The sequence below is a fragment of the Mesoplodon densirostris genome, chromosome 4, assembly GCF_025265405.1.
Source record: "Mesoplodon densirostris isolate mMesDen1 chromosome 4, mMesDen1 primary haplotype, whole genome shotgun sequence".
NCBI lineage: Eukaryota > Metazoa > Chordata > Mammalia > Artiodactyla > Ziphiidae > Mesoplodon > Mesoplodon densirostris.
In genome coordinates this window covers 132613055-132627174 of record NC_082664.1, presented here as the reverse complement: position 1 = coordinate 132627174, position 14120 = coordinate 132613055, and the positions used below count along the sequence as shown (strand labels likewise).

At 40.5% G+C, this 14120-nt stretch overlaps 1 pseudogene; it reads left to right on the top strand.

The window, feature by feature from the left end:
• Nucleotides 1–10308, top strand: part of LOC132488171 (ferritin light chain-like) — a 58956-nt pseudogene extending 48648 nt beyond the window's left edge.
• The last annotated feature ends 3812 nt before the right edge of the window (nucleotides 10309–14120 follow it).

The following is a 14120-nucleotide window of genomic DNA, read 5'->3' as shown; positions in this document are numbered from 1 at the left end:
GGGCCCCCAAAGGCCACACGAGCGGCAGCGCCTAGATTCCCGGTCAGTATCTCTGCTCCACAGACACAAGTACAAAACGGCCTAAATCATGAACTAGTGGTGAGGAAAAGGAGACCAAAGTTTAAAAGAAATCAAGGTGATGTTTCCTAGAAACATACCAACTCGTCTAAGAAGGATCCAGAGTAAGGGTGATCAGTAAGTAATTAATTGATCCTCCTGGCTAGATTTTATGGTTTTTCTAAAGATGAGTGGCTTGAATCGCTAGAATTTATTACACTATGTCTAGACTCTCTTTAACACACACTCAGTACAAACAGGTGGAGATGTACCACTTCTGACCACTACAGGTAGAGAAGTATGACCTCTGTTGACCATGGATCACAGCTGAAACATTAGTTTATACTTGAAAGGCCACAGCAGCCAGACATATGCGAATTCCAACTCTTCAGAAAACTTTGGACAAAAAAAAAATGCATTACTTACATGTATGTGTCTTCTTTGTTACTGAGATACCTAGAAGAGAAGAAACAATGACAAAGGTAAGAAAGGAGCCTGTGTGTACTTCTTAGAATGTACATCATCCCCAATGTACTCAGAAATGCATTTTGTCCAGATGGGGATGGAGAGGCAAGATGCATTTTCATCACATATACAGCATCATTGGATCTACCCCAGTGTAACGAAACCATTAACGATGGGGCCAGCAAGCATTGCCTACTGGCTTAAGAGGTTCTGTAGTAAAAAGTAGCAGCACGGACAGTAATTAAACAGAGTGAGAGAAGACTTATTTTTGATTTTAAATAGGGGAGACGATCATGTTTATAGGCAGAGTGGGGAAGATTTAAGGCACAAGAGAGTGAAGCCAACTTACTCAGACAAGAGTGAACTGAGCCACAGAGCAATTAATTTGCTCTGGCCATTGATTTTGTGTTTACTTTTTAATGAAAATGACTTTTTGTGCTCACATGAAGCATCACTTTTAATGGTGAGGGAAAATACATCCACAAAATGTACCTCTCTGTCTATACTTGTTAAAGTCAGAAGGGGAATGACGGCTACTTCTTGGCAAATGGCAGCACAATGAACAAAAACTATATGAAAACATAAGGGGTTCATGAGTCAGCACCCTTGATACTTCTAAGATGCTTTATAGAGAGCGGGTGAAGAATGGAACTGGGCAAGATTCTGTACATATGGCCACAGAAAGATAACGTGAACGCACACTTCAATGCAAACAGTGCTATCGCCACTTCAGAAGTGCTCCATTTTGAATTCTGTATGCTTCATTCTTCTTGCGGGATATTCTTGAGACCAAATAGGCTCAAAGTCATAAAGCTCTTGAAAACATTTAGCCTGTGACTAAGAAGTGTGGTAAACCTTGCATGTCTTTTTTTCTTTCAAGTTATTAAGAGAACTATTTAACCCTCCTCTGGAAAGTAACACTGTCGAAAAATTTGGCACTCAGATCAGACCTATTACTTAGCTATGGAATGTATCAGACAGGGAAGAAATCCCTTATAAAAATCCATGGTATAGCACAGGGAGAACAGCTCGGTGCTTTGTGACCACCTAGAGGGGTGGGATAGGGAGGGTGGGAGGGAGGGAGATGCAAGAGGGAAGAGATATGGGGACATATGTATATGTATAACTGATTCACTTTGTTATAAAGCAGAAACTAACACACCATTGTAAAGCAATTATACTCCAATAAAGATGTTTAAAAAAAATCCATGGTAGACATAAAAAAAAAAGCTAGTGCCAAAATTGTGCACCAAGACCAAAATCACACACTTGTTCCCCCACAAATTTCCACAGGACTTATTTAGGGAAGCTGAAATTACATAGCCCAACTCAAATTCTATTCCCCCCGCCTTCTACAGAGAAAAACACAACTATTGTTTTTCATCGTGTTTGACTTGGCTTCACACAGTGAAGTTAGAAGCTTCTGCAAAGAGTCTTGAACGCTCTCTCACATGGGAACTAACCAAAGGCTTTGAGGAGTTTTTGAAATAAGCTTTTTCATGGGAAGGGAACTGCCCCCAACAGCAGCAGTGAATCAACTTGAAAATATGAATACCACTTGCAACTCCAGCTCATGACACCAGCACCAATAAATGGATAGTTTAGTGCTCTTTCAGCATTATGAGAGCTATATGTGTACTTTCCTTAGGAAATGATGCTTTCGGTAAAATCACTTTGAAGAGAAAGTGCTTATGCTGTCACTCTTGATTATTCAGAACCTTCACACAATTGGATTTAACACAGCCCCAAACAGACCTATCTATATTCGCTGAGTGTGGAACTATTTTCTCCTGACATCCAAAGGCCTGATGAAAATACCACTGCTTTGACTTTTCTACTTAAATTTATTATACAGTGTGATGCAGTATTCTCATCAAATATTTTCATGACGATTATAATGATAATAGATTTTGAAAATCTTTCCAGGAAAGCTGCCTGATCCTTGAGATCACAGCAGCACAGAGCTAAAATTTCTCATTTCTGTCTCCAGGAGACAGCATGACTTCTGTAACAGCACAAACTCGGCCCCTCAGTTTCGTTTAACTGCCAATTAGCGATCACTACAAGTAATTGGGAGATATACCTACAAGAGAGTTGCCAGATTTAGCAGAAACAATACAGGATCCCCAGTTACACTTAAATTTCAGACACTAGCAATTTGTTGTTCATCTGAAATTCAAATGTAACTGAGCATCCTGTATTTTATCTGGCAACCCTAACCTATACAAATAAAATGTAAATTATATCTATCACATGCAAGGAAAAACATACCAATAAATTAATAGATACACTTTTATGGAGAAAGGCTTAAAAAACACATCCCTCTCACAAAAGCAATATTTTTAAAAGTGCATTACAACTCCTAACTATGGAGACATAACTGTGCATAATATTTTCTTTTTTTCAATGTTTTTACTTAATAGCCATTATGAAGACAAAATTCTATTTCTCTAGGAAAAGCAAATGAACTGAAACAATGTGGACACACAAAAGACAAATTTAATGAAACAATCAGAAAATTTATTGGAATTCCCTTCCTTCTCCTCTCCAGAAAAATAATTGTGCTCACACTAATGTCCTGTGTCTCTCCTTTCTCTAAAGAAGCTCCAGTTCTTCATATTAATTGACTCCACAGAAGTGAAAAAAAAAAACAAAAGCAGGAAAAAAGAAAAAAAATAGAAAATGTCCTTCTCATTTCACAGATGGGTCAACTAAGGACAATTTAATCATCACAATAAAAAGTTTTCTGTAGAAAGTTAATATCTGATGGGAAGTGAGTCCATGGTATGTATTTAAAGCTACCTAAGGAGGTAAAAGAACTGTACTCAAAAACTATAAGATGATGATGAAAGAAATTAAAGACGACACAAAGAGAAAGATACATGGTGTTCTTGGATTGGAAGAATTAATATTGTTAAAATGATCATACTACCCAAGGCAATCTACAGATTCAATGCATTCCCTATCAATATACCAATGGCATTTTTCACAGAACTAGAACAAATAATTTTAAAATTTATATGGAAACACAAAAGACCCCAAATAGCCAAAACAATCTTGGGAAAGAACAATGGAACTGGAGGAACCACGCACCCTGACTTCAGAATATACTACAAAGCTACAGTAATCAAAACATTATGGTACTGACACATAAACTGATACATAGATCAACGGAACAGAAGAGAGAGCCCAAAAATAAACCCATGCACTTATGGTCAATTCTTCTACGACAAAGGAGGCAAATATATACAGTGGAGAAAAGATAGCCTCTTCAGTAAGTAATGCTGGGAAAACTGGATAGCTACATGTAAAAGAATGAAATTAGAACATTCTCTAACACCATATACTAAAGTAAACTCAAAATGCATTAAAGGCCTAAATGTAAGACTGGAAACCATAAAGCTTCTAGAGGAAAACATAAGCAGGACACTCTCTGACACAAATTGTAGCACTACTTGTTTTGGCTCTGTCTCCTAAAGCAAAGGAAATAAAAGCAAAGATAAACAAATGGGACCTAATTAAACTTAAAAGCTTTTGCACAGCAAAGGAAACCTTTGACAAAATGAAAAGACAACCTACTGAATGGTAAAAAACATTTGCAAATGATATGACTGATAAGGGGTTAATATCCAATATAAATAAACAGCTCATACAACTCAACATCAAAGAAGCAAACAACTCAATTAAAAAATGGGCAGAAGACCTGTATAGGCATTTCTCCAAAGAGGACATGCAAATGGCCAACAGGCACATGAAAAGATGCTCAACATCACTAATCATCAGGAAAATGCACATCAAAACCACAATGATATATCACCTCACACTGGTCAGAACGGCTATCATCAAAAAGAACACAAATAACAATTGTTGGTGAGGATACAGAGAAAAGGGAGCCCTTGAACACTGTTGGTGGGAACGTAGATTGGTGCAGCCCCTGGGGAAAAAGGTATGGAGGTTTCTCAAAAAACTAAAAACAGAACTACCAAATGACCCAGAATTTCCACTCCTGGGAATATATCTGAATAAAAAAACAAAAACACTAATTCAAAAAGATACATGCACCCCAATGTTCATAGCAGCATTATTTACAATTGCCAAGATAAGGAAGAAGCCTAAGTTTCCATCAACAGATGAATGGATAAAGATGTGGTACACACACACACACACACACACACACACACATAATGGAATATTACTCAGCCATGAAAAAGAATGAAATTTTGCAGTTTGCAGCAACCTGGATGGACTTGGAGGGTATTATTCTCAGTGGAATAAGTCAGACAAAGAAAGACAAATACTGTATGATATCACTTATATGTGGAATCTAAAAAATACAACAAAACTAGTGAATATAACAAAAAAGGAACAGAATCACAGATAAAGAGAACAAACTGGTGGCTACCAGTGGAGGGGAGGGGCGAGAGGGGGGAGGGGATTAAGAGGTACAAACTATTACGTGTAAATAAGCTACAAGGATACATTATACAACATGGGGAATATAGTCAATATTTTATAATAATTACAAATGGAGTATAACCTTTAAAAAAATTGTCAATCACTATAGTATACACCTGTAACTTACATAATATTATACACCAACTATACTTCAATAAAAACCAGAAAAACCCTGGTATAGATAGTGCATCTAATAAGAGTAAATATTAAAAAAAAAAGATTTACTCCTCAGAGCATATCACTCAGCAGTCAGCTCTATAACTAATTTAAACCTACAGGGTCCTGTCCCCCAGCCTTAGCTAAACCAGGAATCCCCACCAGGGCTTGGGTGAAAGAGATACTTGAGAGGTCTGTGTGCCCTGGTTTGCAACCAGCAGCCATTTCTTCGTCCCCCTCCTCCTTAAATGAGGTGACTGGGTCTTCCGTTTCTCTTTCTTCTCATTTCCCCAGAGGTTGCACGATTCCTGTCTTTCTCGCCATAGAGCTCATCCTTTCTGAAATCACAGCAGCCTACGTTGTTCATCTTTGTCCTCAAGTGGAAGGGGTAAGACTTATCCAAACCTAATGCTACTAGCAGTGACCCTGAATCAACCATTCCCGGAGAGTTGGGTTTTCTAAAGATAAATTATGATGAGTGTTTAGGAGGCAAATAGCTCTAATTCTACCCAGAAGTGGAAAAGAATAAACTTTTTAAAGGCAGTTTTTAAGATAACTGGATTTGGAGTCAAGCTGACCTGAACTTACATTCTTAGTCCATCCACTTTCCTACCCAAGGCTGAGAGACCTTGGGCAACTTACTTCACTTCTCTGGGCCTGAATTTCCAGGTCTCTACAATTGTATATAATCATAATAATACTCAAAAGGCTGATGTGAAAATCCATACAAAATAAGGATGTGTAACGACCTTTACAAAGTGGGAAGTGTGATATAAATGTTAATTATTAACTTTCACAAAAGGTGGGCAACACACAGTCTTACTTTAACAAAGGTGAATTAGAATGTTCTACAGAAAGCTATGCCATAGCTACTCATGATTTCCTGGGTTTCACACTGACTCATAGCCCGGGATTCTGATTTTCAGACCAAGGGCTCTGACTTCAAAATTCATATCTGATGGAGGAGAGCATAAGACAGAGAACCGAGTTTCTAAAAGTAAGTGTACTCTGTTCTAGACCCCAAACTCCCCTGTACTCTACTCTCTAAAATCAAGGGAAGATACTTGCTCATGGGCAGGTAAGCTAAGTGGGCAAAGGACTTGGATCACCACCACCAAAGGGTGTCAAACCAAGTCCAGATGTTGTGAAGGTTTTGATATACTTCCCAATGCCTGGGAAGTGACACCAAGATCCTCCCCCAGAGATTCACAAACAGACCGCTGAGCAGAGGCATGCACGCCACAGAGATTGGGACTTCGTGGAGTTGTGGAAGAGTGATGGGTGGAGCCAACTCTAAATGCAAAGCACTCACAAACCATGAACCAAAAGTGACCTTGCTGGATGTTTTGGGAAAGTCACTTAACTTCTCTGGTCCTTAGTTTTCTCATCTATAGAATGAGATAGCTGAACTACACGCTTTCTTGATTTCCCTTCTAGAGCCTTGATCAATGACTCCTTGCCATGCTTTCAAGCTAACAAACCAAACTTCCTCTAAGCAACAGGCTGCCAGATCTACTTCTCAGTGTGAAAAAAATCTAATGTAGCTCACAATCAAGGACAACCCCTTGAAACTTTTTTCTTTTTGCTTTTAAAAACCAAAGAAGAAAGAAGGCAGTATCCACAAAATGTTGTATAAGTAAAAGATACACTTCTTTTGGGTGATATTTTTAAATTATCTGGGCTACAGAAAAATGGTACCTTTTTTTTTTTTTTTTGCGGTATGCGGGCCTCTCACTGTTGTGGCCTCCCCCGTCGCGGAGCACAGGCTCCGGACGCGCAGGCTCAGCGGCCATGGCTCACGGGCCCAGCCGCTCCGCGGCATATGGGATCCTCCCAGACCGGGGCACGAACCCGTATCCCCTGCATCGGCAGGCGGACTCTCAACCACTTGCGCCACCAGGGAGGCCCCGAAAAATGGTACCTTTTGATAAAGTTGTGAGACTCATCATCTTACCCAGCCCATCATATATATATATATATATATATATATGGAGAGAGAGAGAAACATTCCCAGGTAATGCTTTAGAGTAATTTCTAACTTAACACTATGATAACAATTTTAAATTGACAAGTAATACCCTTAAAATGAAGAGGAAAAAATCTCCACAATGACTCTCCCCAAACTAGGACCTCTAATACAGCAAGATTCCCTGACTCTATTTAGCCGACTATGCTTCAAAGTAAAGCAAAGGAAATGTCATGAAAATACCACAAATTTATCACTGTCAGGGTATCAGTAGTTTCAGAGTTACAGTTATGGCAGAGCAGGGCACTTGAGGGATAGAATCTGATTTTTCCAATCAGTGCCAAATCTTGGACCAATAACTTCCTTGATGGACTTCTTACTGTCTCTTGGTTTCTAGGCAATTGTCTGGGTACCAAGTTTAATTTAACTTTTTTTTTTTGGTAAGAAATGGCATCTTTCCTCCTCCCCAGACATACCAATTACCACAATGGTATTTTCAGAGGCTCTGCATTTTGGACAAGCGCCTAGCTACAAAGATGTCCTTTTGCCACCTTGCTAATATTCAGTCTGTGTGCCTTCTCTTGTCCTCTCTCACAATGAGATAACAATTGTTGAGACAGAGATGTATAAGTTCTGTGTTAGAATAAAAAACAGAAAGAAAAACAAACACACACAAAAAATATCTGAAATAACAGATACACACTACCATATATAAAAGAGATAAACAATAAAAACCTACTGTATAGCACAGGGAACTATATTCAATATCTTGTAATAACCTGTACGGGAAAAGAATCTGAAAAAGAACATATACATATATATATGTTTTATATATATATATATATATATATATATATCTGAATCACTTTGTTATACAACTGAAACTAACACAACATTGTAAATCAACTATACTTCAATAAAAAAATACCTAAAATAAGATGCTGTGCAGTTTTTCTTTTCTTCTTTTTGTTTTTAAATAGATCAGTGTTTCTCTATTTCAAGTGAGTGTGTGTGGCAGGGAGAAGGAGAGGTGCTGAACGATAATTAACAAAATCTGTTCTGTAATGGGCCAGCTTGTTACATGCATGTACACAAGCCCCAGAACACTAACTCTTCATTTCATTTCTAGAAAAGGAGGGCTCCAAATACGAAGGCCTTTGCAAGATTTATTCTCCCTCCTCACAAGACACCTGCATTAAATAAGACACCCATTATTCAAGCCGTGGTCTTGGAAGAATGGCTTAACCACTCTTGAACCTCTGTTTTCTTACCCATAAAATGGGGATAAAATTCTCAGTGCTAGGTTTATAGTAAGACTTAAATAAGGCCATTCACGTGGGACACATAGCAGAGTGTCTCTTTCCTTTTAAAGATGTTTCTAATTGCAGATACTTTGCACTGGATAAACAGAGAGCTACCCCTTGGGTGAAGACAGGCAATACCCATTAATTAGAGCCCTGCTGTTACAGAGGCAGATAATCTGGTAAATAAAAGTTTGAGAGCAAGGGCAGAACTTTCAGACTAAAATCTGGAAGATTAGACCCCCCTCCTGCCATAAAACCAATAAACACAGTGATAAGGTTGAGATCATCTGCATCCACCTGTTCCCTCCAGTCCTTCTCTTTCACTTCCGCATTGGAAGGAGCTGGTAGTTAAAACAGCAATTTATATGCAGCGTAAGAACATGAGATAAGAATCAAGGCCCAGCATGTAGGCTTTTTTTTTGTGAATGGCTAACAATTGTTTCATAAAGAAAACGTATCACTTTGTGCTGGCCTCTGTCCCCGCTGGCCCCAGTCCTGACTTGTCCCATGAGCTTGCTCTATTCCACACTGTCAAGGAGAGAATCAGTGCAGGACTCAGATCAGGAACACAGCCCGAATAGGGCCTCGCCAAACAAAATGATGTTACAAAACAATGTCCTTGTCTAGGACAAAAGAGCTATTAATGATAATCAGTACATATTATTGAAAGTGCTCCAAGTAATCTCTGGGCTTTGTTTTAAAAATTCTTAATGGACACTAATGCTTAGGGTTCACTCAAAAGAGAAATAAATTATGTGCCAGGGTTGCAGGGACCAAGGACAACACTAGGAAGGCATCAAAACATTAGCAACATTATGACAATCAAACATTTTTAATTGCATTAAAAAGCCTTTAAAAGGATTGCGCTCGGCGGTTCCCCAGATCTGTCTCTTGCTTCAACAGTGTTAGGACGGAACAGACCCAGGGTCGCCCTTTCCTCCAGCCTCCGACCACCCTCCAACCTTCGGAGTCAGCCACTCAGCTATCCTCGGTCACCGGGACCAGCCAACACCATTTTTTGAGCCGAACTCCTTATTACCGATCAACCATAAGCTCCCAGATTCGTCAGAATTATTCCACCGAGGTGGAGGCCGCCGTCAACCGCCTGGTCAACATGCATTTGCGGGCCTCCTACACCTACCTCTCTCTGGGCTTCTATTTCGACCGCGACGATGTGGCTCTGGAGGGCGTGGGCCACTTTTTCCGCGAATTGGCCCGAAGAGAAGCACGAGAGCACCGAGCGTCTCTTGAAAATGCAAAACCAACGCGGCGGCTGCACCCTCTTCCAGGACTTGCAGAAGCCATCTCAAGATGAGTGAGGTAAAACTCAGGACGCTATGGAAGCCGCCATTAACATAGAGAAGAACCTCAACCAGGCCCTTCTGGATCTGCATGCCCTGGCTTGTGCCCGCGCAGACCCCCACCTCTGCGACTTTCTGGAGAGCCACTTCCTAGATGAGGAGGTGAAACTCATCAAGAAGATGGGTGGGGCTTCCCTGGTGGCGCAGTGGTTGAGAGTCCGCCTGCGGCCGGTCCGGGAAGATCCCACATGCCGTGGAGCGGCTGGGCCCGTGAGCCATGGCCGCTGAGCATGCGCGTCCGGAGCCTGTGCTCCGCAACGCGAGAGGCCGCAACAGTGAGAGGCCTGCGTACCGAAAAAAAAAAAAAAAAAAAAAGATGGGTGACCACCTGACCAACCTCTGCAGGCTGCTGGTACCCAGGCTGGGCTGGGCGAGTATCTCTTCGAAAGGCTCAACCTCAAGCACGACTAGGAGCCTCCGGAGCCCAGTGGCCTTTGAGGAGCCCCTCTGGTGTCAGGGATTCTGCCTGAAGCCCCGCTCTGCAGCCAGTAGGCAGCTTGTTAACCACACTGGAGCCCTCTCCCATGCCATGGACCAAATGGAAACAATAAAGCTTTTTGCAGCAAAAAAAAAAAAAAAAAAAAAAAGCCTTTAAAAGTCATTTAGATATAATAATTATGAAGATAAATAATACTTTAACGTGAGGTTTCTTTTATGTTAGATTTGAGCCTAGGTTGAGCTGTTTCGATGATAATACTTCAGCTCCTTTACCAATCGAGGTACTTTTTACAACACACACACAAAAATTAATTTTAGTTTGAAAAGTGGTTATGGGAATGAATAAGAGAAATTTTTTCTGGTTTTTGAATTTAAAAAAATGTTTATGATTGCACTCCATCTCTAGGTCATATTTCCTGACATATGTGCCCAGAAATATCTTTTAGTTTTGGGCAGGCAGGACAGAGCTATACACTCTTTCAAGTCCTCCCTTTATCTTTGACAAAACAGTTCCAAGCACAAAACATCATTCCTGGTCCCCCAGCAAAGGCAACATCAAGAGACCATCAGTCTATCCTAGAAAGAAATTTTGAGACTAAATTTATTTGGGAAACATCCACTTTCTCTCTTAGAGACGACTATTCACTGCATTACAAAAAGTCCATACCTAGGGAGGGTAATTTCTCCTCTTATGGCTTGCTGGTGCCAAATGTATGATTAGCACTAATGGACAGTAAGAATAATAAAAATCTTTGTTCTTTCACATTGATTTCCTTTTATCAAGTCTCTATCCTGAAAATGGAGTTACCCATTAGATATTACTTGGTTAACTTAAATTTGATCTTGGAGAACTCTGGGCAGAGATGTGAACTGACACTTACAGCTTAGCCTTCTGGAATTGAGTAGTTTTATCTTATAAGTGAATGATCCAACTCAGGTAAAGATCAACATATTTTACCACACTTTTCCAGGAAACGCTTTACTTATATGCCTCTGAAATCTGTTGAAATTGTCTATCTTTGCTACTAATAGGGCAGGGACTGACTTGAATGATCTGTAGGTGACTTGCTTGGATGTTGTCAAACGCGTGGCCCTAGCTGCAATGCCCCAAATCAAAGCTACCAGAACTGGTTGGACAAGGATGACCCAAAGATTATGGAGTTGGGGCCCCAAAGCAAGTCAGGCTTCTCATATATTACGTCCTTGTATATGGATACTCCTCATATGTTATGTCCTTGTATACTCAACATAATCATACCTCATGGACCATGGATCCTGGTCAGCATACCAGGTCAAGGCAAGTAATGACTGAAGAAATCTCACCTGGTCTGCAGCCATCCCAAACCAAAGTCTGCTACTGATGTCAGAAGCATGGATAAAGCAAGGGTATACTAGTTATGGCAAAGGAGGAAACAATTCCATGCGTTCACTCATGTGCTGAATCACCTAGAAAGGAGAGGGAATCTGTTGAAGTGGAAACAAGGGGAATTTGGCTCTAAATTTGGAGGAAATGAGCTCTACTCTCAGAACTAGGATGAACTAAAAGCCCCAGAATCCAATGGGGTATCAAATAAGTATTTAGAAGTGGAGAGATGGCTTCAGTTATTCCAGAATGTACAGGATACCAAGGGTCTGTAAAGGTTTCTAAAAATGTCAACATTATTATCATCTTGAAGAAGAAAGACGAAAAGTCCAATTAAATCAACATCTATAGCCTTTCTACTCTCCTCTGATGACAATTTTTGGCAGTTTGTCTGGATTGACCACTGCTGGGTGACAATTCAAGAAAAGAAGGTAGTTGCCAGGGCATTTACTTTGCATTCACAGAATTTATCGAGTGTGATGATTAGATGCAGAAACTCTTCTCCCATATGAGATTTAGAGTCAGGAAAACTGGATCCCAGGTCTAGCTCTGTCACTTGCCAGCTGTGTGAGTTTGGCCAGAATACTTCATCTCTCTGAGCCTCAGTTTCCTCATCTCTGAAAGAAGGGAAAATCTTTTTCTCCTTTCATCTGGCAATGCAAACACTGGAAATGTAGGCTTAGGAAGTAGTTATGGATGAACACCAGGCTTTCATCACAACATTGTTTCTATAAGCAACACATGAGGGGGGAAACCACTCACATGTCAACAGTAGAGGAAGAGTTAAGTAAATGATGTATGTTGACATAATGGAATACCCTACCATTATTAAAATAATGAAAACTTAATCGCAGGCTTCCCTGGTGGTGCAGTGGCTAAGAATCTGCCTGCCAATGCAGGAGACACAGGTTCAAGCCCTGGTCCGGGAAGATCCCACATGCTGCGGAGCAACTAAGCCCGTGCACCACAACTACTGAGCCTGCACTCTAGAGCCTGCAAGCCACGACTACTGAGGCCACATGCCACAACTACTGAAGCCTGCGTGCCTAGAGCCTGTGCTCCACAACAAGAGAAGCCACTGCAATGAGAAGCCCATGCACCGCAACGAAGAGTAGCCCCCGCTCACCACAACTAGAGAAAGCCCGCGCGCAGCAACAAAGACCCAACGCAGCCAAAAGTAAATAAATAAAATTAATTAATTTAAAAAAATTAAAAAATCTTAATTGCAAAGAAAGATGTCTTAAGAAAAACAAAAGACTAAAAAATATACACAAGATTAATGACATTGGTTATCTCTGAGTGGAGGAATTAGAAATGATTAGTATTTTATCTTCTTTGTCTGTTTTTTTAAATTTCGATAATAAAGCTGTACAAATAAGTTTTAACAATAAGAAAGAAAAGTCAATATTAAAATGAAATAATGAATGGAAATGTGACTTAATATTGGTTATTATCACAAACATCACCTCTCTGGGACCATTAGGAGACCCAGTTTCCTATGGCAACTACTAATTGCATTACACACTCCAGGGAACTCTATCTGAAGTCTTTAGTATATGTGTGATGGCATAGCTGGCAAGTATAGGAGGGCCCCATGGTGATGGGCAATCTCATAATACAGTTGACTCTTGAACAACTCAGGGTTAAACCACATATAACTTATAGTTGGCCCTCTATAACCATGGTTCCTCCATATCCATCAGTTCAACCAACATTGGACCGTGTAGTATTGTAGTTTTTACTATTGAAAAATATCCGCCTGTAAGTGAACCTGTGCAGTTCAAACCCATGTTGTTCAAGGGTCAATTGGACTTGGTAAAGTAGTAATCAAACCACCAATCAACATGCTGAGGAAGGTCTGAAAAATAAGCCTTTTGAGTGCAATGTATAATGTTCTAGAATGCAGTGAGAAACCTGGACTCTGATGTTGGACAAGCCTTGACTCCTGGGCAAACAAGTGTCCTTTAGCTACCTAATAGAGGTGTTTTTTATGCTGATGACTAAGGGTATCTGACTGTGCTGTCAGCACATTCTAGCATTCAGGTCCCCCGCGGGTTTGTGGAGACCTCTGCAGAGCATGTGTGGTCTCAGACACTGATCACAGATCCCTCAAGACAAGAGTGAGCCCTTTTGTCAGTACCCCCTGAGAAGTCGCTGGGACTCAGAGCCATGTAATGTGAAGAGCAGGATCTTTGGAGACAGGAGACCCAGGCTACAAGCCCGGATGCACCACCAACAGTGAAGTCATTTCACTTTAGGCAAGTTACTTAGCCTGAGCTGCAGTTTCAATTTCTGTGGGATGGAGGTAAGAATACCTTCTTTGTGGGGCTGTTATGATCATCAAATGGAACACACACCACAAAGCTGAAAGCTGTCAATGGTTCTTGAATCCCATTACCTAAGCAAGGTATGTTACACCAATGCGTTGGAATGTCCCCATGGAGAAGGGAATGAAAAAAGGCCTATATGTCCTTGGACTGTGGCATTAAGGTGGCACTGAGCTTCGGAACAAACTATGGGTTCTTTTTGAGACTGATATATCTTGTCATAATTTG